Here is a 24,102-nt window from a genome sequence, read left to right on the forward strand (position 1 = left end):
GTAGCGGACCTTTATATTATTTTTCAAAGTCGAATATTATTCTGTTATAAGAGCGCAAATCGCTGCATTTTATTATTATCTGTGAGCGCAAGTGCGCATTTTTATATTATTTAAAATTATATTGTTTTTAGTATGTGCTAAGCACTACTGTGTATTATTTTGTATTTTCGATATTCTCTGTATCATTTTTATAGGCTAGGAGCAGCTGGCCAGCCGTGCTCCGCCTAAATTGTGAGTAATATTATTTATTATCTATATACTAGCCATAGCTCAAATAGCTGACACATACTATTATTATATTTTGTTGGGCCAGAAGGGCTATAATATTATCACTTATATATTTATACCTTCATGTTGCTGTGATTTTTGTTATATTCTTGTATCCTTAATTCATTATTATTTGTGTACAATACAACAACAAAATTTTACCAGCAACCGTGTTACCATTTCATAGTTACCTTCCGTCCAATAGTTTTAAGCTTATAGTACACTCTCACATATACACACACTTACACATCACCACACCACATAGCTCACTAGTATTTGCGCGGCGAACCCAACCAATTCTAGCTGAGCTATAACACATATACACACAAAAACAAAGGTCGGTCGGTGTGTGAGTATTGCGCGCGACGTACACGGCGATCGGGCCACGGGCTAATCATTGTTCCCTACCCAGCGCATACAAATATTATAAATAATTTTATAAATAGTATATTGATCTTTGTTATATCATTATTGTTATAAATATTATATTTATAAAAAAATGTATATTACCTGTCAACTGTGTATAATATTAATTATATTATCATTATGACATGATCATAACGTAAAATAAAATGTTCTTTTATTTATTGTATAGTATATATACTTATGCAATGTACATAGTATACAATATTATAATATATTAGATGTACCTACTTTACATAATAACAACAATAATTATAATTATTGTATATCTACTAAAAACGATTTAAATGCATACTAAAACTGTTGTAATGGTTCGTAATAATTAAAGTTTACTATGACGAGTTGTTTAAAATAGTTTTTTGTTGATATTTATACCTAATTTTGAAAATGTTTTTTCAGTTATACCTTAGTCAGGTATTGATTAAGAGGGCGTCGCACCCGCCTGTGTTGTCTCCGTCTTACACACGTACGTTATAGCAAATTTTCGTTCGCTAGTTTCAATAGGATGCTGTTATTTTTGATAATAGGTCAATTCATTCTAAAATCAAAAATGACAGCACCCTATCGAAACTAGGCCATGTCGTACGTGTGAAAGACGGAGACGACACATGCGGGTGCGACGTCCTATTAATAATAATGTTCACTACTAATATTAATTTAAACATATAGCCGGTATTTATATAATATTGAAGTCCTAAGTAGTATCTAAGCTGAACTCTCAAAAGTTACATTTTATAGTAGGTATTAAAATAAAAATCATCTTTTTATATCTAGATAAAAAAGTACTTATCTAATCCCAACACTGCAGTTAGAGCGAATTGAGGGAGTTTGGATATCCACAGATGAAGTTTTTAATTTTCCTTAATTTAGTGTTTTTTCGAGCCAGTGTGTTTGCCATTTAATTTTAATTATTAGATTCTGAGCGAAGCGATGAATGTATTGATTTTACAATAATGTGTGTTTTTTTTTATTTTTGTGTCTGTCATCACCTTTTAGGACAGTAAAAGTGCTTGGATTTTTTTCAACAGTAACTTTTCTGATAGGCGATGATGAGTCAGTCAGTCAGATAAGTCCGTTTATATATATATGGTTAGATATTTAATATTTATATCTTCTCTACGTGATTACAATGTAAACTTACCTAAAGAAATACAAAAAAAAAATTTAATGTTTCAGATTTACATCTAAAAATCAAAAGTTTAAATTTATACTGTATAGTAAATCATACAGTACTATCAAAAATCAGTGAATAAGTATTGTAGAAAAACACCATACACGAAAATATGACAATTTTGATCAAAGTTTATGTGAACTATATCTCGAATATACAATAATGAATAATTAAATATTGTCATTTGTTATGTATAGCTAGTGTATGTGTATAAAAATAATTATATTAATGATAATAATAATATAGAAAAAAAGGGAGTAAGTGGATGTCGCTCTGCTGTACAGTAGGTTACAAGTGGCTCAATGTATAATGGATTGTATTAAACTTAAATTCAATGATATTATAATATCATTGTATAACAAAAACGATTCTGAACGGAGACGGTTTGTCAGTATAGATTTTTATAATGTTATTATTTAATTAATAAAAAAAGGGAGTAAGTGGATGTCGCTCTGCTGTACAGTAGGTTACAAGTGGCTCAATGTATAATGGATTGTATTAAACTTAAATTCAATGAAATTATAATATCATTGTATAACAAAAACGATTCTGAGCGGAGACGGTTTGTCAGTATAGATTTTTATAATGTTATTATTTAATTAATAAATTATTTTTTATTCGTTGCTGGTTGCTATGGGGATAAACAAAGCGTTAGAAATTAAAATCCCATTTTTAGCGGGTTTTTCGTAATTTGTCGGTTATTTTTCCCGTGGCATTAAATAATTATTGAGAAAATCGAAATATGACCTCTCTAAAGTACCATCTTGATCTAATTTGCTAAAAGATAAATTGAAACTATATGTACTATGTGTTGAAATCGAAGCATTCCTTTTGCCAGAAATTTTGTATACAGGATAAAAAAAACATAATACATATTTTATTAATAATATGATAATTTATTGCGCACAAATCAAAATTTTTGGAATTGGTTATACACATTGACGTTGTGAAAACTGCTGTAAACACTGGTTTCTGGTGGCATAGCTATGTTTTGAACAGTTGAACGACTCTGTTTTTCATGAATGGTCTGAATGTACAATTCATTACTCGATTATGAATAATACGTAAAATATTCTCTTAAGATAAAATATGTAATCCAATGAAAAACGTTCATGTAAAAAAAAAAAAAAACAAAAGTTAAGCGTCAAATAACATTGAGGTACACCTTTTACCTACCTACCTATAGCTATCTACCTAAACGCATTCATGCCACCCACAACCCCTGCAGGGGCCTCAGTTCGTAAACACAGGTGGTTTACGCGTGTTGTGCGTGGGTTTCGGCGTATCTGTTATTTTTTCGTACAATATCTGAATATACAAATGCAGTGAAATATTATAATTGACGTTTAAATATTACAACAATATTCTTTATAGGTAATCATGGAAAAATCGATGTTTTTTTTTTGGCTGTCTGTTTGTCGGTTAAATTGGCGCACGATTACTGCTGTAGTGACTTCTGCAAGTACGTGATCGCAGAAGTTGGTGCATCATTGGGACTGTGGTACGGTTACCGATTTTTGATCAGACCATTGGACATACAAAGGGTAAACAAATATAGAATGATAATATTACACTGCGTACAGACATTTTCTATAGCATAATATAATTTAAGTAGTAGGTATATATAAGTATATAACTGCAACCAGCATAGGCGGAACACTGGGCCACTTTTCCCGATCAATTCAGACATGTAGTCTTATAAATGGTACGGATGAAAATTCAAGTAATAATTATATAAGTATATCGTAATATAATATATAATATTCTATGTTGACAATAAATTATGATTATTTAATGGAATACAGTCAAGCGTAAGAATAACATATTTTATTATTAATAAACTATAATTTATACAATCCTGAGACAATAGTGAAACTGAAATAATACTACAATGTTTATAGTTTTATGTTTTATTTCAATATTTAAAATACTTAACCACAACCGTGTGTTGTAACAGCATAGTATACCTTAGTGGGGGGAGGGGGCGAGCAGTGCATTGTGTATTATATCCATTTATATATTTATTAATATATATTGCGCATAGACGCAGGTGCATCTCCAGAATTTTATTTTGGGAGGGACTGAACAAAATTTATAATCATAGTCATACAGTAAAACATAAAAAATATATTTGATGATTCAAATCACAATGTATACAATGTACTAAAATAATAAGTTTTAAACGTCTGGCTCGTCCACTATTGGCAAACTTGTTTAAACCCATATCGTCAGATATAAAAATATTTCTATGAATATTTAACAATGCTAAACCTACGCGTTGAATATGGTTACCTGTTTACTGACTAGAATTATGAAAGTGTCCATATCACACAGATATAATATAGATAAGAAACAGATTATTATCTATATCTGACATCTGTGTCATATTGTGCATAATATATTCTTTATTCAGGTAACGACAGGTTTTTAATTATTAGTATCTATGATTCCCAGTATTATATCTCCCGTGGTAAAGTTTTGTCCATGAGCGAAAGGATAAGCTAACAAAATAAAAATACGAATTTAAAATTTAAGACTAGCAGCAACTTTGATGGACCATGAAAATATATTTTAGATTTTCTTAAAATCAGCCCCATTCAGCCTCCTCAGCTCCCCAATAAATACGCCCCTGTATAGACGTATAGTAGTACTAGTAGTCCAGTAAGTAGGTACCTACTGACTACTCAATATATTATTACGGGGTGTGATTAGACTAGGCCGTAGTTCCACCTATGGCAACCTACAGTGTCGTAACCTCAACATTTGAGCCCGCGAGTGATATTTTTAACGTCCCACCTCCATCTGGACAAGTATCTGAGATATCTCAAGTGGGTTCCTCCGCTTGCTGAAATTATTTCATACATTGTTTAAATATTATTACACTGTTTATTACTTGTTTTTCTTGAAGACAAACAAGGTGACAGAAGTATAGGTATCCATTTAATACGTATTATTTTGTGCAAAACCGTCAAAAAAGTAATGGAATTTAACTTATTCAAGTGTCCCAACCTTTTTAATACCATGTAAAAAACACGCAAAAATACTTAGGGTTTTTCTTTAAAATTTTATATATATATGTAGTGTGTCAGTGTCTAATCATAAATTTCATACACTCGCCGACCGCCGCCGTACCTACTTACACCACGCATGCACATTGCGTTAGTAAAACTCATACGTGCTACAACACAATTATAATTGTAGACACAATATGTTAAGAACATATTTTAAGAAAATGAAAATGTATGATTTAAATCTTAAAAAAAAAATGTAATATAAAATATATAATTAAAAGAAAAAAAAGTGTGCACTCTGAGCTCCCTAATAAGCGTGCGGGCCCCGGATGGTTATACCACTGCTGCAGGGTACTGCAACTGTAATATGATAAGAATATTAAATTGTAATATTGTCACTCTGAAAACGATTCCAATTCGTCGTGATTGATTGGCGAATGAACATCGCTTATATTACTACAGTTTAAATTTATAAAATATGTATGTACCTATATTGTAAATGTTTTAAATACCCAAATAATTTAAGTAACTTACTTCTGTTTTATTGACAAAAGAAATTGGCTGACGTGGGTTACGAACAGCACCTCACACAAGAGCAATGGGCGTCAAAGGATAAGTTACACATGATACGTTGCCGCCAGTCTATCCGAATGGATGGTTTGCGCTCCTGGACTCCGATCGACCCATCGTCAATCAAGTCAAGTACGTGACGGCTCTAGGTAAGTTATAATGTTCTATTTTCGGTAACATTTAATTTAAAACGCATCTACACACTATATATAGATAGTATAGACTAAAGCAGGGTATACCTAGGCAGAAATTGGACAAAAAATTTTCCTGTTATTTTACATAAAGTAAATGTTACTAAAAACACCATATTATACGTCTCTAAAAAACTATATTTTAAATTATTCATTGTTTTTATTTTAAAATTATTTTATAATATTCTAAACGAAGCGATGAACGTAATGATTTATTTTACAATGATGTGTGATTTTTTATGTTTTTTTTTTGTGTGTCATACAGTTTGGAGCAATAAAATTGCTTCGATTTTCTTCAACAGTATCTTGTTCGATATGGGAAAGTGAATCTAGTTGGTGCATTCGGGAGGTCAAAATTTAAAGTAATAAAATAAAGCCTAATTAAAATTCCTAATAGTTTTCAAAAGCGCCGGGAAAAACAGCAATTTATACGCAAAATCGGGTTTTGACAAAATCGATTTTGGTTCTTGGTGTAACTTTGACCGTAGATACATGAAATACTCACTGAACATTTAGATTAGCATTTGCTATACACCATAAACTATACAAAATATTATATTTGTTTGGTAAATGGCTATTAATACATTGTTACAATTACGTTTGAAAAATATTGTAATTCAAAGTCACGATTTTTTTTGTAAGTATGTAAAGTTCAAATTTTGACAGAAGGCGTAAATATCATGATAGTATATGTGCAGATTATTTAGAGTTGGAAATTCCTAAAAATTTTTCTTACTAAATCTAAGGTTTTAAAATGTAATACAAGATTCCTTATAAAGTTAGATAACTTTATAAAAAAAAAACTATAAAAAATTCAAATTTGTAGGAAATTACATAATATTAAATAGGTAACCAAAAATAACAATTTTAGTTATTTTGTTGTAATTTTATAATATTAATTAAACTTACCAGCTATCGTATTAATAATAAGTAATAAGAAGGGCAGTGAAGTTGTTGCATTAAAAAACTCACTAAATTGATTGCATTATTGCATTAAAATATATTAAAAATTTTATCGAAAAAATGTAATTATAAACAATAAAATCAAACATATTAATAAATAATAATAATAAAAAATAAATATTAATATTGCTTACATTATTGAATTGCACAAAAAATGATTTTTTTAAGTTTTCTTATAGACCTTAATGCGATAATCGCTCTATAGAAATATTAATAAAATAAGTAGGTATTACAAAAAATATAGAAATTTACACATTGCTACCTTTACTTGTTTTTATTTTATATATTTAATTATATAATCTTAAATGTAAACAAAAATAAAATTATGAAAAATAGTTAAAATTGCAGTAAAATTAAAAAGTCGCCAAAATTGCATTTATTGCAATATAATTTTTTTTTGTTTAAATTAAGAGTTAAACGAAACATATTTTAATCTCACTCAGCAATAAATATAAGCATTTACAAAAAACATGCAAATGCAACAACTTCACTGCCCTAGTAATAAGTAATAAAAATATAAATATAATATAAAATATCCACACTGACAAACCGTCATCGCTCTGAAGCGTTTTTCATATACAATAATAATCATTGAATTCAAATCATCCATTACAGTGACCCAGTTGGAACCTACTGTACAGCAGAGCGACATCCACTTATCCACCTTTTTTTTCTTTGTAACTTTCAATCAATTTTGGTAGCCTTTGATGTTGTTTCCTAGTTAAAAATATATAATTATTACAAGACCGTGAATTTTGAAACTGTGTTGCTCAAATTCTAAGGAGGGCCAAAAGGAAGGTAAAACTATTTTTGCTAGGGCACAAGGGTTTTTGGACTCCACCTAGAACTTTCCCTGCGTATTTGTAAGATTGTACTACACATGCAATGCCCTCGGTTTCGGTTCAAAACTGGTCAATTTCGGTACAGTTCCAGCCCCTGCTTCTAAGCCATATTTACAATATAATGTTCTAGTTCAAGTGTTCTTAAAAATATAAAAGAAATGGTTATTAAAGGAATTTTATTATTTTTAGTATGGTTGGATTAGGAATTGCCACTATTATTCGTGTAGAGACGGTTTAAGAGGTCTGGGTTGGGGGGAGTGAGGCCCCTTGCCCCCCCCCCTGGATCCACCACTGGTGCAGCGTAGGTTGTAGCTACAAGCTACTATAAATACTTTCATTAGTAACTATACAATAATATAATAATTGGTACTATAAGTATTTGTATAATATTATGTTTATTTTACTCATTTTAGGAGAACATTTCGCAGTGTTTCGTGCATCTAACGGCGACGTCAATATATTAGATGCTTACTGTCCTCATCTGGGTGCTAATATGGCTATTGGAGGAATAGTTAGAGGAAACTGTCTTCAATGTCCATTTCATGGATGGACATTTGACGGTACCAGTGGGAAGTGCGTAAACATTCTGAACGATTGTTCTAATGGTAAAAATTCGTTTACAGATTATAATAGTCGCAACTAAACCTCTATAATTTCCATAATTTAAAATGCCTCACAGAGCAGTGGGAGTTAGCCCACTACAATCCCGATTACCAAAATTACATAATTTTACAAGTTATAAATCTATAATAGTCAATAGGTATTTGAAGACTTTTTTAAACACATTTTAACATACTTCATATTAAGTATAAAAATTAAATTTATATGTATACCCACCTAAAATACTCTTTTTATAAATATGTAATATTATGATTTTACCGATAAAACTTATGGAGATTGGAGAGTTACCTACCAGTTATACATAGCCTACCATCTATTTAGAGCTTTTTAATGTGACTGTAACTAGTGTAACTTATTGGTTAAATATTAATCGTAAGCAATCCATTTTTTCATAATATGTATCGTTATGCAAATCATCCATTAGTTATAAGAATATGTAATCATTTATAACAAATTAACAATGTTATGTCATGATGACCCAAATAGTTTTGATTTTTTTTTCGGTAAATATTTCGTATTTTAAAAACATAAAATTGATGGTATTTCACTATAATAATGTTAGACCTAAAAAAACAAGGGTTGCTAAATTAGAACTCGGGAGTACTAAAGACTCTTTTGCACCACCCTAGTTGTGCCAATGCAGATAACAATAAATAGTTTTTCATACCTATACAACTATTATTTACGTACGTACTACGTAGGTACGTGGTAAACGAACAGTATAGACATTATTTATAATCTTATATTTTATAGGCAAATTGTATAAGATTTACAGAGACATGATCGATTCCGCCAGTACTTAAAATTAGTTAAACATTTTAAAAACAACTATTGATTCAGCCAATTCGAAATTTTAAGTCTAAAAATTGCAATTTCAAAGTTTTTTTTTTAATTTACAAAGAGGTATTATTTAATAAAATAATTGATGATCACCTGAATAGTAATCATCATTAATAGGTATATTGCTATTCAAACTATCTAATGATAATCATTATTCTACTAAAAAAAAAAATAATTAATAACTAATGTGTAATGAATAGGTATTATGATTTATGAATATAATGCGTGGCATCGATGTCTTCATACGGGCGACTAATGTTAACCCTATATTAATATTTATAAATTATAAGTAACTTCTTAATACAAGTTTTTATCTTTAAGGATCACGGTGCCAGTTTTTCAAAGTTTCCACAATTCTAAAAAAATTGAAAATTCAATTTTATATTTTTGTTTCCACCTCAATTATAAGACTCTTCCACTAATCTACTACCCTATAACTATTTAGGGGTTAATAGGGTGTATTATACCGAAAAAATTACTTTACGGGAATAACTCTCAAGCTTTATAGAATTGTCGGATTTTTATGACTATTTTTTTATCTGAAAGAAGAAGACTTCCTACAACCCGCATCCATCTTTGATTTTATATTTTATTTCAAATAATTGTATAAAAAATATTGTAAAAAAATGCTTTTTATCTTGTATTTTTTTTAGACATATTATTAAGTTTGAGAATAAAATATAGAAAAACAGAGATCGATGCAGGCTGTAGAATATTTCCCTCTAGCAATTAAAAAAAAAATTATGAAATTTGGTTGATTCTACAAGGCGGTTAGGTTTTTTAACTGAAAATCCGTAATAAACAAAATATTATTCTGGATAATAGGAATACTCAAAATTAACTTAATTAGGCAAATAAATAAAAATATGAGTTGATTTTAAGTTAATGTAGAGGCAAATCAGGTAAGTTAAAGTTAAGTTAATTAAAACACCGAACTAGTAAGTTAAGTTAATAAGTAATTAAACTCGTTAATGCCCAGCCTTGATAAAAATTAACAACTATATAATTATTATTTTATGGGCATACCTAAGATAAAAATGTAGGGATGTAATAAACGTAATTTATTTTAGGTTAGGTTAAAAAAGTTAAGGAGTAGGTAGCTTGCAGGGCGGCCACACGTTAATTCGGTACTGGCGAAAGGAGGAATCGATAGGTTGTTTGACTATAGGTACCTACTGATAGGTTAGGTTAAAAAAGTTCTCGAAAAGGATAATTTACTCATTTATTTATTAGGATTTGTAAGGATCAAAATTTCCGAAAAAAACCCGGGATTTTTCCCGTTTTTTTTTTTTGGAAAAATTGAGAAAATTTGGTTTCATTTAAAATATTGTTACGTATTTTCCTAATAATTAATATTGTCATTACTCATTTGTCAATCGTGCGCTGCCTATATTTATCTACAACTTACAAGTAATATTAATTATGTAACATTTAAAAATGCAAGTGATTTCAACTCTTCCACATAAATACCATTTGATATGTAACTAAGTTATTTTTATAACAAATATTTAAATATCTGTATTAATATTTTTAATAGTTTAATTTTACATTTTAATACAATGATACATTGATAACCGTATTGGTGAATGTGGAATGACAATGGCAGGTTTTCTTATCAATTTTTTAAGATGTTTTTTTTTTTACTTGGATTATTTTATTTTTTAAGCGTAAATACAACTTTTTAAATTTCCGAAAATTTGGTTTTTTTTTAGTTTTCCGAAAACTTGGGTTTTTTTTTGGAAATTTATTATTTTAATATTCTCTAGGCCAGGGGTTTTCGAGAGCCAATTAAAACTTAGCATCTAGTTAATAAATAATGTATTTATTTTTGTGATAAAAATACAGTTCAAGCTGTTTTAAGCAAATTATTTAATATAACAGGACATAGGTATAATGTCAGCCAGTTTTTTTTTAATTTGGTACCTGCTCTTGGAGAACAACTAATACGTAGTGTTTTCAAGATGGAGATTGGAGACCAATTAATGTTATATCGTTACCAATTAACGATATTTATTCTTTAAAAACGTCATTTTAAATACTTCATAAAAATAAATAAAAATATCTATTATGTGCAAAAAGCCTGCGTTAAAAAAAAATGTTTGGTGGTTCAGTTACTTTCCCTAGGTGGGCTGGATTTGGTCCGCAGGCCGCCTATTGCCGACCCCTGCTCTGGGAAAAAACGGGTTTTTTTCCGAAATTTTCATGAATTTTTTGGTCCCTTTGGATTTGCGATGCTTGTGAAAAACAAAAACGCTTGCCCGTGCATGGTGCAACACGCCTCCTTGGTTATATGAACCAAGTGGCTGTCGATTGTCGATATTATACCTAATCCTGCCCAGTAAATGAGTATATGGTTGGGTAATCTTTCTACACGAACCGGTCTTGAGAACCGGGTTGTTGGACTAATATAAATATAGTTTTCTAAGTTATATTTTACAGGTCCTAGAAACTTATGACCTGCGTTCATAAACTAACACAATCGAATACGACTTAGCAACGTATACAATAATTTATTTATTTATTAAATGTCTAAAATAGTTATGTTATTATACAATGTATTAAACCTGTTGTTGAGGGTAGTTTATTGAAGATCACAGGAGTATCGGAGTATGGGTTGAAGCAATATTGATTTATCATGATTTAACATGACCGCAGACCGATATAGTCTCTACTTCGTGATTCTAACTCGACTGACTGAAAATATGAAAATAATGTATAGGCTCGTACTCTACGTTTCTGTGTTCTGTCTAAGTAGTATACATTTGTATGTTCACAGTCTTTTTTTTTTCACCGCGGTAATTTCACAACGTTCAAAGGGGGATGAACCACGGTCGGATTACTTCGTATACGATAAACTAATAATTAAAAATTATTTGAGATTTTTGAAAATTCATTTTTGAAAAAATTAAATAATTTATAAAACAATTTAATGAAACTTTGAGAAAATAAAGTAAATTAAGACACAACTTTGACTAAATGACGGATCATTAGTAACTGAATATAAAAAAATGATTAGCTTATAACTTAAAAGTATATAAATTAAAAAAAATACGGACATCCATTAATTAGATAAATTACAGTGAATCCAATATAAATGGAAAAAATGTGAATGTAGTAATTATTATTTCAGTTTTTATAATAAGTTTTGTTGGAAAAAATACATTTGGTGTGTACACGGTAAATATTTTTGAGTGAGGGGCAAACAGGTAGATAGCGAGTGTGAAATCTCCCCGTGATTTTTGTTACGGTAAAATCATTGTGTTTAAGTGGGACATCCTCGCTTGAACGTTGTGAAATTACCGCGGTGAAAAAAAAAAGACTGTGAACATACAATTAATGTATACTACTTGTCTATTCTGTAAATTCACCGAGTGTGACGTAAATGACGAGTCAGTAATCTGTGAATCGTTACAACTTACAATGTGTACGCAGGATTGTCGTCGATGGCGGCGTCGGTGAAGAGTTGGCAGTGTTGCGAAGCCAACGGGTTCGTGTTCGTGTGGTACCACGCGGAGAACGATGCGCCATCGTGGCGGCCGGCCAGAGACGTCGAGGCGGTAGGCCGTGGGTGGACGTACCGCGGCCGCAGCGAACACTACGTGAACGCGCACATCCAAGACATCCCGGAAAATGGAGCGGACGTGGCCCATCTGCCGGCGCTGCACGGCCACATGGCGCTCGGTGGCCAGTACGCTGCGCAGGCCGACCGGTCGCTGTGGAGGTGGATCGGCGTCCACGAGTGGACGGCCGCGTGGCGGGCGGATGGCTCCCGCGGCCGGCACGTGGCCACACTCGATCTTCATCACGGGCTAGTGGTGTTCGGCAAGTTTATCGTTTTCAAAATGGACGTGGAAGCGCAACAGGTAGGTACACGCCACTACCTAGTACCCAAGGCTGGGCATTAACAATTTAAAAAGTTAAAGTTAAGTTTAAAAGTTTATTTTATTTTAACTTTTTAACTTAACTAGTTACTTTTGGCTTTCCATTAACTTAACTGTTGACTTACTAAATTTCTTTTTTAATTAAAGTTAAATTAACGAATTGATTTTTCATTTTAAGAAGTAAGTTAAGTTCATTTATTATATTTCACTAATTCATGTCAAATAATATTTACCGTGAATTGTTTAAATTAAAAAAAATTATATGTATGTATGAATGTAACTTATATGGAAATCCTCTATAATGTATACAGTATGGTGGTCTAATTTAGTTTTGGGTTGGAAACAATTTAAGTACGCTAGCGTTGTATAAACAAATTAACTTTTTTTTAACTTAATAAAAAGTTAACAAAAAGTTTGTATTAAATTTTAACTTTGTTATTGGTGCATATCAACTTAACTTAACTGAGTTAAAAAAACTGTTTTACTTGCCGAGCCTTGCTAGTACCTTTATAGCTGGTATTGAGGCAGGTTTTAGAAAATCATATTTTAGAATGCCGAGTTTTAGCATTCCAAGTTTTAGAATCACTGTGTTTTAGAAAATAAAACTTTTAGAATTTCAATTTTTTATTTATATTTTTATTTTTTTTTTACTGTTTACTCGTATATAAAATGTTTTTTAATAATTCTTTAATAAAAAATAATTCTAATACCTAATTCTATAGTAAAAAACTAATATAATTGTCGCCGCCACGACAATAGCAATGTACCCACCGACCGACCACACATAGTTATTATTAAGATTATTAATTATTATATAATATGTAGATTAGACCGCAACCAAGTACTGTCCAGCAAGGGCCAGGCGCGGTTTGTATTATCAGTTTGGTACAACCAGCGCCGTTTATAATTATAATTTATACATTTGTACCGCTGTGGTATTAATATAATATAACATAATATAATATATTATATTATATTGTGTATTATCAATATTATTAAATTAAATTTGTGAATTATACAGCAACGCATTTTACCTAAAACGTGTTACAATTTTCTTTTAATTATATACACATCACATTACACACACATTTACACACCCACCCACACACTAGCACTCTCTGGTCTGGCTCGGCGACCCCGTCCACTTCCTTTGAGACGCTACACACACATACACATCTATTTTATTATTATTATCATATTATTTACGTACGTACTACGTAGGTACGTGGTAAACGAACAGTATAGACATTATTTATAATCTTATATTTTATAGGCAAATTGTACAAGATTTACGAAGACATGATCGATTCCGCCAGTTTTTAAAATTAGTTAAAAATTTTAAAAACAACTATTGATTCCGCCCATTCGAAATTTTAAGTCTAGTAATTTAAATATATTTAAGATCCTGATATCTACATATCTGCCCCTGGCTACGGTATTTATATCTATAGAATCCTACGATTCTCCCTGGATATCTTATAATTAACTGGTCGTTCCCCCGACCACGTTACACCGTGTTTCATTGTACTTTTTTCTCTTGAAATACTTGAATACTTTATATTTCGGCCAACAATTTATAATAATTGTATGTAACACTACGTAGGTATTTGGTACGATGTACGGCACTGGTCAACTACTTTTTGATATTTCTCGTATTCGATCAGATATAAAATAATCACATATTATATCAATAAAGAACTCTATCGTAATTCTAATTCGATAATAGTTGGCAATATCAATCAAATAGAAACTTGATAACGATTATTGAGTAACAAAGCATTATATTTATAAACATTATGTACCTATTCTGATATTTCCCGTTTCCCAATCAAACATAAATCATTATTTAAAGTGGATTCAAAGACATTCCACGTTTTTGGTAGAAATACAGGTTTAGTTTTTCTTTAATTTATATTCATACCGGCACCAACTCTCTTATACGAACCATTTACATTTTACATAATATGTGATATCGAAGTAATTCATTCGCTACAGGGATAATAGTTTGTTCTAAAAACTAAATTTTCTCGTAAACCCGTTCAAGGGGAAGGAATGCCAGACCATCAGTCATAGAACAAAAATGACTAATTTTGTCATCATTCATATTATACGTTGTTTGTAAACCTAACTCCTGGACCTTACGAAATGTACTCTGGCAAATATGGTGAAAACACCATCTAATAACTAATTCTGAACCAAAAACATTATTAGCCGCTGAAATTACTGCTTTTACAAAATCTAGACTTAATTTAATAATTATTAAATTTGAGACTTTTATTCCGTCGGACTTTTTTTCGCCGGATTTTTGTTCGGGGATTCGTATATATTAATCGTGTAAACTACATTATAAATACGACGTATTCGTAAAAATTATGTATATTACCATTCTAAGTATTTTGATAATTTAAAAAATAAAAATTTGTGATAATAACTAATAGCAATGATTGGAAGGTCTCGACCAACCTTAAAAACAAGTAATATTTTTTGTATAATTTATTTAAGTGGTAAACAGGTGCCAATAACGCTGTAATTTAAAAATGAAATACCTTTGTTATAATTAATCGAACATGGGTGTTTCTACGCATGTTCTAGTTTTTGATATAAATAGGTACCTATCCATATTTGTAATCGCTAAAAGATTTGATAATTAAGTTATTTTCTGATAATAAGATTGAATAGTACCAATAACTATACACTTGACCCCATATACATTCCTTATTTATACACAATTCAATAACAGAAACAATTTAAATAACATTCATAAAGAAAAATGCTAAGAGAACCGCCTTTACCTTAAAAGCCTCAACATCTTGCCCTGACTTAATTACTGAAAACTGGTAAGTTGTTACCTATTAACACTAATAATAGTCTAAACCCATTGGCTATTAATATAATATGCATAGATATTAGATAGGTACATAATATATTAGTACCTATATTTTTATACCTAGGTACTTGTTATGTGGATAATGAATATACATATTTAATACTAAAAATATTATTGTAAAATAATGTAAAAATGTAAGTGTAGTAAAAAATTGTACAATCAAGTGGGTATATAACATGTGTGTGATGTGTTATAAATTATCATTAACTGTACGTGTGTATGGACATAATCAAATCATCAATGCATAATAGACAACAGTAAAGATATAAAGTTATTAAAAACTACATGTTTCGTATTTTCTCGTATAAGTTAGCGGTAAAACCAACAATGCCTACCGATATAATATTATATAATTTAGTTTTTAGTTTTAGTTTTTCTGATTTAAAAAAGGTACATTTATTGATTTTTTTATTAGTTTACCGAAGTAAGCATTGATTCAATAAAAATCCTTAAATATGCAAAAAAAAAATTAATGTATATCTATGATTCCATGCCATACAAAATTAATTTTACATTAATATGGGTAGGTATGTTTGATCATTATAATAATATATTGGTGTAGGAAATGAAAGAGCTGATGCACTTGCCAAAGAGGCTACTGTGTCACAAAATGAAACCCCATGCCAAGTTTATTCAATAACCGACATCAAACAAATAATTAAAAAAATAATTCTCAATATCTGGCAAAACCAATGGAAAACTTCTAACGCCAAATTGAATGAAATTAAAAACCACATTCTCCCTTGGCCAAACAACACACTCACCAGAAAAGAAGAAGTAGTTATCAATAGGCTCAGAATAGGCCACACTGGATTAACCCACGCCTTCCTAATGAAGAAAGAAGACCCACCCATGTGCCCGACTTGCAACGATCCCATGACAGTTAAACACATCCTCACCGACTGCAGAAAGTACGAATTACAACGTCAAAAATTCAATCTTACTTACCATCTCGCTGAAAACCTCAACATCGATACCCTAACCAACGTTCTCAAATTCGTAAGGGATACTGAACTTCATAACGAAATTTAATATATATTATAAGTATAATGTACCTACCATATTTAATGTAACTTATCTATTATTAATATAAAAAGTAATTTTTTTTGTAGCCAATGGGCCATTGGCCCATAGTTGCCGAGGCATTTGTCACAATAAAAAAAAAATAAAAATAATATTGGTGTTGTCGTCGCCGCGACAATGTGAGTACCCACCGACCGACCGCCTCGCACACGCACATACAGTCGTTATTGTTATAATTTGTATTAAATGTTTATTGTAAATTATTGTTATGTAATATGCAGATTATAAAGCTCGTTATCGCATGCCGCCGCGTCGGCTGTTTAATTATGATATTTGATATTTATTATAATATTTTATTTTTATACAGTTTACGGCCCGGGAACAAACAATAATAGGCCGTGGGGCATAATTCTAGTTTAGCTAGAATTATGATTATATTATTATGATAGTATAATTATTATTGTACACGTCGTATAAACCTAAGAACGATTTATATAAATAGGTAATTTATATAATTATAATTAGGAAATATCATAAAAATGAAAAAAAATTTAAATAAAAGAAAAAGTTCACAAGTTGCTCAAATGTTTTGAAAATTTTACCATTTCTAGGTAAGGCTAATATAAGTAAAAAACCCAAGTTTCAAGTTTTTACGAATGTTTTTAACCGAATTACAACAAAAAAAACTCCCAAAATTAAAATGTCTATAAATAGCGCAAAATTTTCCAAACTTTAAACCGTAAGGAACAAAATCCAAAATACAAAAAAAAATATCTCTTGTCATTTTTCATTTGAATCAATATTTCTGGTAGAAAACGTCGTCCGTAATTATTTAATATTATAAAATCATGAAATCGTACGTTTTTTTCTATTTACCCGCTTTTATTTCGAGTAGCGTTTCGAAAATCGAAAAATGACCTCTTTAAAGTACCAGCTCAAGAACATTACCTTTCAGAAAAGATGCTATATTTGATACTTTTGAGCAAGTTCAGAGGGAGAAAAATTTTTACAGAATAAAAAAGAAAAAGAAATAAACATCATTGTAAAACCATTACATTCCTCGCTCCGCTCAGATTCTAAAATGTATATTATATTATTATTATAAAATTATTATTCAATGGATCCAAATTCATACCACTGGTATATAGTAGGTAAGTTTTGTTAAATAGTTTAATTTATTTCTTGAAAAAATACGGGTTAGGGCCTCGGAGGCGATCGCCTCCTAGCCGTCTGGACCAGGTCGACACTGATGAGAATATTAAGGTATTCAGAAAATCAGAACACGTATTCGAATACTATTTGAACACTTTTTTTCACAACTATTTATTGTCAGCTTTTGAATGGTTGGTAATTAACATTTATTAGTTAATAATTAAAAATACATCGTAATCATAAATTATTTATAAATTTTGACCACATATTATGATACGGCCCATACGGGATACAACACATCGATGTTTATAAAAATAATCATATCATTGGCCAATATTATATCTCGTTCAAACAATAAAATTAATGCTCATGATTTATAATATGTCTTGTCACAAATTTAAAACTATTTTTCTGGATCGGAAAAAAGTATTTTATAATGAAAAAAAAAATACAAATAAAAGTATTAAGAATACAAAAAAAGCATTCAAATACTTTTATTCGAATAGGTACTTTACAAGACTGAATCGTATGATAGAATTTATAAATATTAAATTACGTTTTGTGTTATGTTTTGTTTAAAGATTTATATATTTTTTTATTCGTTATGTTTTGTTTTGCGGATTTTATTTATTTTAAACAACGCTTTCCGTTATAATTACGTTCACAAATTTCAATCGTTTTTTGTCAAATATAACGTTATTATAATAATTGTAAAGTTCGTGAAGATCGTGTTTTTCAGAACAAAAATCGGACAATGTAAACTAACTTCAAATTTGTTAAAACCTAAGGTATTTTGATCTAAAATTAACGGCAGTAGCGAGGCCTCTCAACTGTGGTACATTATTGTGGGTAGGTATGTTTGATCCACTCATTATAATAATATATTGTTGTATATTCTGTACAAAAATAAAATATTATGATAGTATAATTATTATTGTACACGTCGTATAAACCTAACACTATGAATTGTTTTGTAACTTTAAAGTTCTATTTAGATATAATATAAAAAATTCAACTAATGTAGGTGTCAATAAAATTAGGGCTAATTCAATAAATGGTATATTTTTCCAAATAATTAATAACCAATTTATATATTGACCATTATGTAGGTAAGTATCTAATTATTAGGTAATCAATAAAAATTATGAATCCTTATATTTTTAAAAATTCATCATAAAGATGGTTAGGGAAAAGTATTTTTCATCCAATGAGCAACTTATTTGCGGGCGTGCTTGACCAGTTATGGTATTATATTAATATGTTTATTACATTTGTACATCTATAATACACAACATGTTTATTGTTTATTTATTTCAGTAATACACATATTTGTTTTGCGCTTGAAAAAAAATGTACAATGGCAATACTAAAATATTGAAGTATAAATTGTTATTGCCTTATAGATTGGTCCTGGATTAGTGATTTTAAATTTTAAAACCAGTTTTGGGCCCATAAAATTGGTACAAGTTGTCACACCAGTCGAGCCATTGATTCAAAAAGTTGTACATCGTATCTACTGTCCAGTGTATTTGTCACTGTATGCTTCAATAGTTTTATTTATGAAAGCTCCGATGGTTGGTTTAGTCAGTTTAGTGTTAATTACTATTGTTTTATAATTTTCACTAATGAATACTAAATTATTATGTATTTTGTGTTGTTACAGTTCGATAGAGATGTAGTCATTTGGAACCACAAGAGTTACATTGAAAAGCCTTTAGTTTCAGAACAAGAATCAACACTCTTGGCACATAGAAAATGGTACAAACAATTTTATAGTGCCAATAGTATACAATTTAGTAACAGAGAGGAAACAATGGATTGGTAAATTAATATATTAATTTTGATTTAACATAACTGAAAAGTATTACTAAATACATATTATATAATATAGTATTATAGGTATAAAATTATAATAATAACTTTCACTTTAAAAATTTTGTCAAATGAAAAAAAAAATTATTATATAATGGAAATATTTAAATATACATAATATAATATTTATCACTTGAAAGGTTATGTTACCTTTTTTAGCCATGTTAATACTCTCATTGTCATCTAAATTTTCTAATAATGGTGTCAGAACTTCCAAACACTTAAGATGGTGTTCATTTAAAAGAATCAATCTAATCAGTTTTAAAACAATTAGCTACAATATTACTAGCGCATTACTCCCAAAGTCCTGAAGTCCCGAACACTGGTCGTACTACACACAATTTTAGCCCTGCTTTAGAGTATAGACAGTATAATTTTACTAAACCAATTTGACTAATATTAAATTAATCATTACAAATTACAATACCAATAAAATTATATTATATTTTATTTTCCTGTCAATTGCTTTTGAACTATATATTCCATAGCATATTTTATTTCTATGAAAATAAAAACTAAAAAGTGGGTAAGCGGATGTCGCTCTGCTGTACAGTAGGTTAAAAGTGGGTCAATGTATAATGGATTGTATTTAACTAGAATTCAATGATAAAATATCATTGTATAAGAAAAACGATTCTGAGCGGTGACGGTTTGTCAGTCTGGATATTTGATATTATTATTATTTATTATAGCCTGTTAGTTAATTAATATTTATTTTTATTTATATTTTATTTATATTTTATTTGTTTCTATGGTGATAAACAAAACGCAAGAAATTAAAATTCCATTTTTAGCGGTCTTTCGTAATTTGTTGATGGTTTTTCTCGTGGCATAATTAATATCACTCAACGTTTGCGAAGATTAACATAGGCAAACATTGTGTTTACAACAATATGACATAATATTTAGAGGCAAGTGCCAACCCTGTAGGAAAAAAATAATATTAAATTAAAAGGTGGGCAAGTAGCTGTCACTCTTCTATACAGTAGATTACAAGTCAGTCACCATAACGAATGGTGTTAAATTTGAATTCAATGATATAATATCATTGTATAAGAAAAACAATTCTGAGCGGAGAAAAGTTGGAAACTGAGTATATCTGTAAACAGTTCGAAACAAGTCAACAATAAACATATTCAAAATTAAAATTCCACAACTGAAACAATTGCATAAAAGCAATACAAAATTGATTTACAATACAAACAAATGAGTTAGTTGTCGAAATATGCAGCCCAAAAGTTCACAGTTCAAATCGTTATGGTCATGAAAAAATTCTGTGCTCACTCAGCATATCATACTATCACCCAGAACAAATATGTAAAAGCATACAAATTTGCGCTCTAATCATAATAAAATGTAAATAAAAAACTTAAAACTTAAGTTAAAAAGTTTAAAGCAACATATTGATCATAAGATTACTTTTAAAGTTTTTTGATATCCATAGATGACTACAGTCATATCTTGTATTATATTCAAATTTATTTCTTCTCACTCACTTAAAATTTCTTATTTAGTATGTACAAAAAACTACTACAAGTATAACAATAAATTACAGCACATTAGTCATATATCTCTAAATTTTGAATTACAATTAAGCTATAAATACGACAAGTATGAAAACTATGATGGTATAACTAATAAAGATTTTAAATACTTTTTTCTGTAACTATAAAATTTAAAAATAAAGTTTTCTTATAATTATAAATAAGTCTTAGACATATAGTTTTATTCAAAAAGATGATTCAGAGTGCAATTGAAGGTAATTGGTGTTTGCTTAGCCTTCTTCCAAAGAAGTTTGTCTTTTCTTGTTGAGAAGTAAATTCCATAAATGGGAACGGGTTTGACGACCAGTAAACCTATAATTTACATATCCAATAGTTACAATATCACAAATTTAAAATTGGATACTCGAGTGATAAACTTACATAAGTGTGTGTGAATTAGACATTATTAAGTATCTAAGGCTTTTCTGGGTGAATTAAAATCATCAACTGCAAGGTCTCCATATCCTTTACACATCGTCGGAAAAACACAATATTCTGAAAATGTCAAGTTATAAAAATTATATAAACACAACAGAAATGCATGATAATGTTAAATTAATTTTACTTCTTAGATAAGATTTACTAGTCGTGCTAAGAGCAGTACTACCAGTGTTGCTGTAAAAATGATTACCGCCATTATTTCCTACTATTTTCGTTTTTTGGAAATCTATATTTGTGAACAAATTAGCAAATTAGACTGACCATATATTATTAAGAAATATAAACAGTACAACTAAAAATGAAAATGAAAATGAAGGTAATGTGACAAAGCGATATATTGGATGTTTTACTAAAAAGAATACACTTATGAATGATGATTTTGTTCGAAGACATATGATTACAACTCTATACGAATGTAGTCGGTAATTCTGTTCAAATTTTAAATATCTAATCGAATGATTCAAATGTCGGTGAAAAATAAAATAATATTATGTTGTTGTGGTTAAGTTAGGTTATCACCACAATACAGGAAGTGTATATCTATGGTCCCCTTGCTGCGGTTGGTGATACCAAATTCTTTATAAGTCTGTTCATTTTCTTCTAACTCATCGTTGGAGAAACATTATTTTCTGAAAATGTCAAATTGTATAAAATATATAAATACAACAGAAATTCATGAATTATGTTAAGTTAATTTTACCTCTTGGATATAATTTATTAGTCTATGCTGCACCTGAAGTAAAATCTGGGGACCTCCCATGCACATCACCAGTGAGAAGTTCTAAAATAATTTAAATTACAATTAAACTATAAATACGACAAGTATGAAAACTATGATAGTATAATTATTAAAGATTTTAAATACTTTTTTCTCTAATTATAAAATTTAAAAATAAAGTTTTCTTGTAATTAGAAATGAGTCTTTGTCAAATAGTTTTATTCACAAAGATGATTCAGAGTTCAACTGAAGGTAATTGGTGTTCACTTACTCTTCTTCCAAAGAAGTTTGTCTTTCCTTGTTGAAAAGTAAGTTCCATGAATGGGAACAGGTTTGACGACCAGTAAATCTATAATTTACATATTTAATAAAATTTGATATTTCATATTGACATGATCAATAATTAATATTCATACTTTGTATGCATGTAGGACACCTCGATTTTTTTAAAAGCCACATCTTTATCAGCAACATCTTCTTTATCATATATCATTATATGCTCATGCCAACCACTCTGACAGGTGAAGCCAGGTTTGACAAAAAATCTAGTACAATAGTTACAATATTACAAATGATAGGTGTGATAACAGCTGAATGTGGTTTTTGATACAATTGATTAGAACAAGACACATGCAAAATATGTGTGTAAACTCTAAAAACATTATAATGAAAAAATATGAGACACTGTTATTAGTAGGTATTTGGAAAGTAAATGTTTAAATTTTTGAACAGAGTATTTATTAATTAAGATTTAATTTTACTATTAACATTGAAATCTAGTAATAACCATTGCATGAAAACAACCGTTAAGTGTAAGTCACATCTACTAAACAACAATACATAGACGATGGACCTGAATGATAATAAATGAATGAAATAAACAATTCATATTAACCTGTACCAATAATTAAGGTGTACAACTTAATAGTTTGTATCTATATGAAAGTTTAGATGTTCATATTGTTCACATGATTGCACACTTCAATAGAACTTTATTTTGTATCAAGTTGCCACTTACTGGCAATGTCCCAAAATACGGTTCAATTGTCATAACAAACAGATCAATAGTTACAAGTTCTAAAATAATTTTTTGTTTCTAAAAATAAATGCAGTTGATATATTATCAACATTATTATCAATTAGGTATGGAATTCGTTAAAATGACAGTAAACAAAAAAAACTTATACTTTTAATGAGATTTCATTAAAATATCTTATCTTCTATAGTTAGCTCAAAAGAATAAAATTGTATGGTGTATAGAAAATGCTAAAAGAACTGTTTTATACCCAATGTATTTAAAAACACCTATGAATTTTCAATTTTTACCTGTCATCCAACTATATATACGTTCCTTACAAAAATGATCAAACTAGTTACGTGTTTCTTTGCAATTTAGATATGTTGAGGCCATCATCTGTGTTATTTAAATTGGGTTCTTGCTCAGCAAAATTGTATTGCCTAAAAAATTAAAACTTTGTTAAAAAATATGTCAATGCATCATTTGTTTTCTCTCTTTGAATAACAAGCAACATGAAAATGTGAGTACAGTAGATCCAATTTTGTATTGTTAGTTTTAATATTATAGGTGATATGACATGATATTATAATCAAACTTAAAGACAAAAATATTTTTTAAGGAACCTTATAGAGAACCACTAAGCACTTATTTGTATTTTATTTTTGAA

General features: G+C 29.4%; 1 long non-coding RNA gene and 1 pseudogene across 1 annotated transcript; one reads left to right on the forward strand and one right to left on the reverse strand.

Annotated features, from left to right (window-relative positions):
- Window positions 1–3,241: 3,241 nt before the first annotated feature.
- Window positions 3,242–19,667, forward strand: LOC132932517 (cholesterol 7-desaturase nvd-like; annotated as a pseudogene).
- A 1,544-nt stretch (window positions 19,668–21,211) lies between these two features.
- Window positions 21,212–23,797, reverse strand: LOC132937373 (uncharacterized). Its single transcript, XR_009663664.1, has 7 exons — window positions 23,744–23,797; window positions 22,834–22,962; window positions 22,689–22,766; window positions 22,400–22,480; window positions 21,824–22,328; window positions 21,640–21,753; window positions 21,212–21,570 (listed from the first exon to the last, which is right to left on the reverse strand). It is a non-coding gene; the product is annotated as an uncharacterized LOC132937373 (long non-coding RNA).
- Between the last annotated feature and the right edge of the window lie 305 nt (window positions 23,798–24,102).

Source organism: Metopolophium dirhodum, chromosome 1 (genome assembly GCF_019925205.1).
Source record: "Metopolophium dirhodum isolate CAU chromosome 1, ASM1992520v1, whole genome shotgun sequence".
NCBI lineage: Eukaryota > Metazoa > Arthropoda > Insecta > Hemiptera > Aphididae > Metopolophium > Metopolophium dirhodum.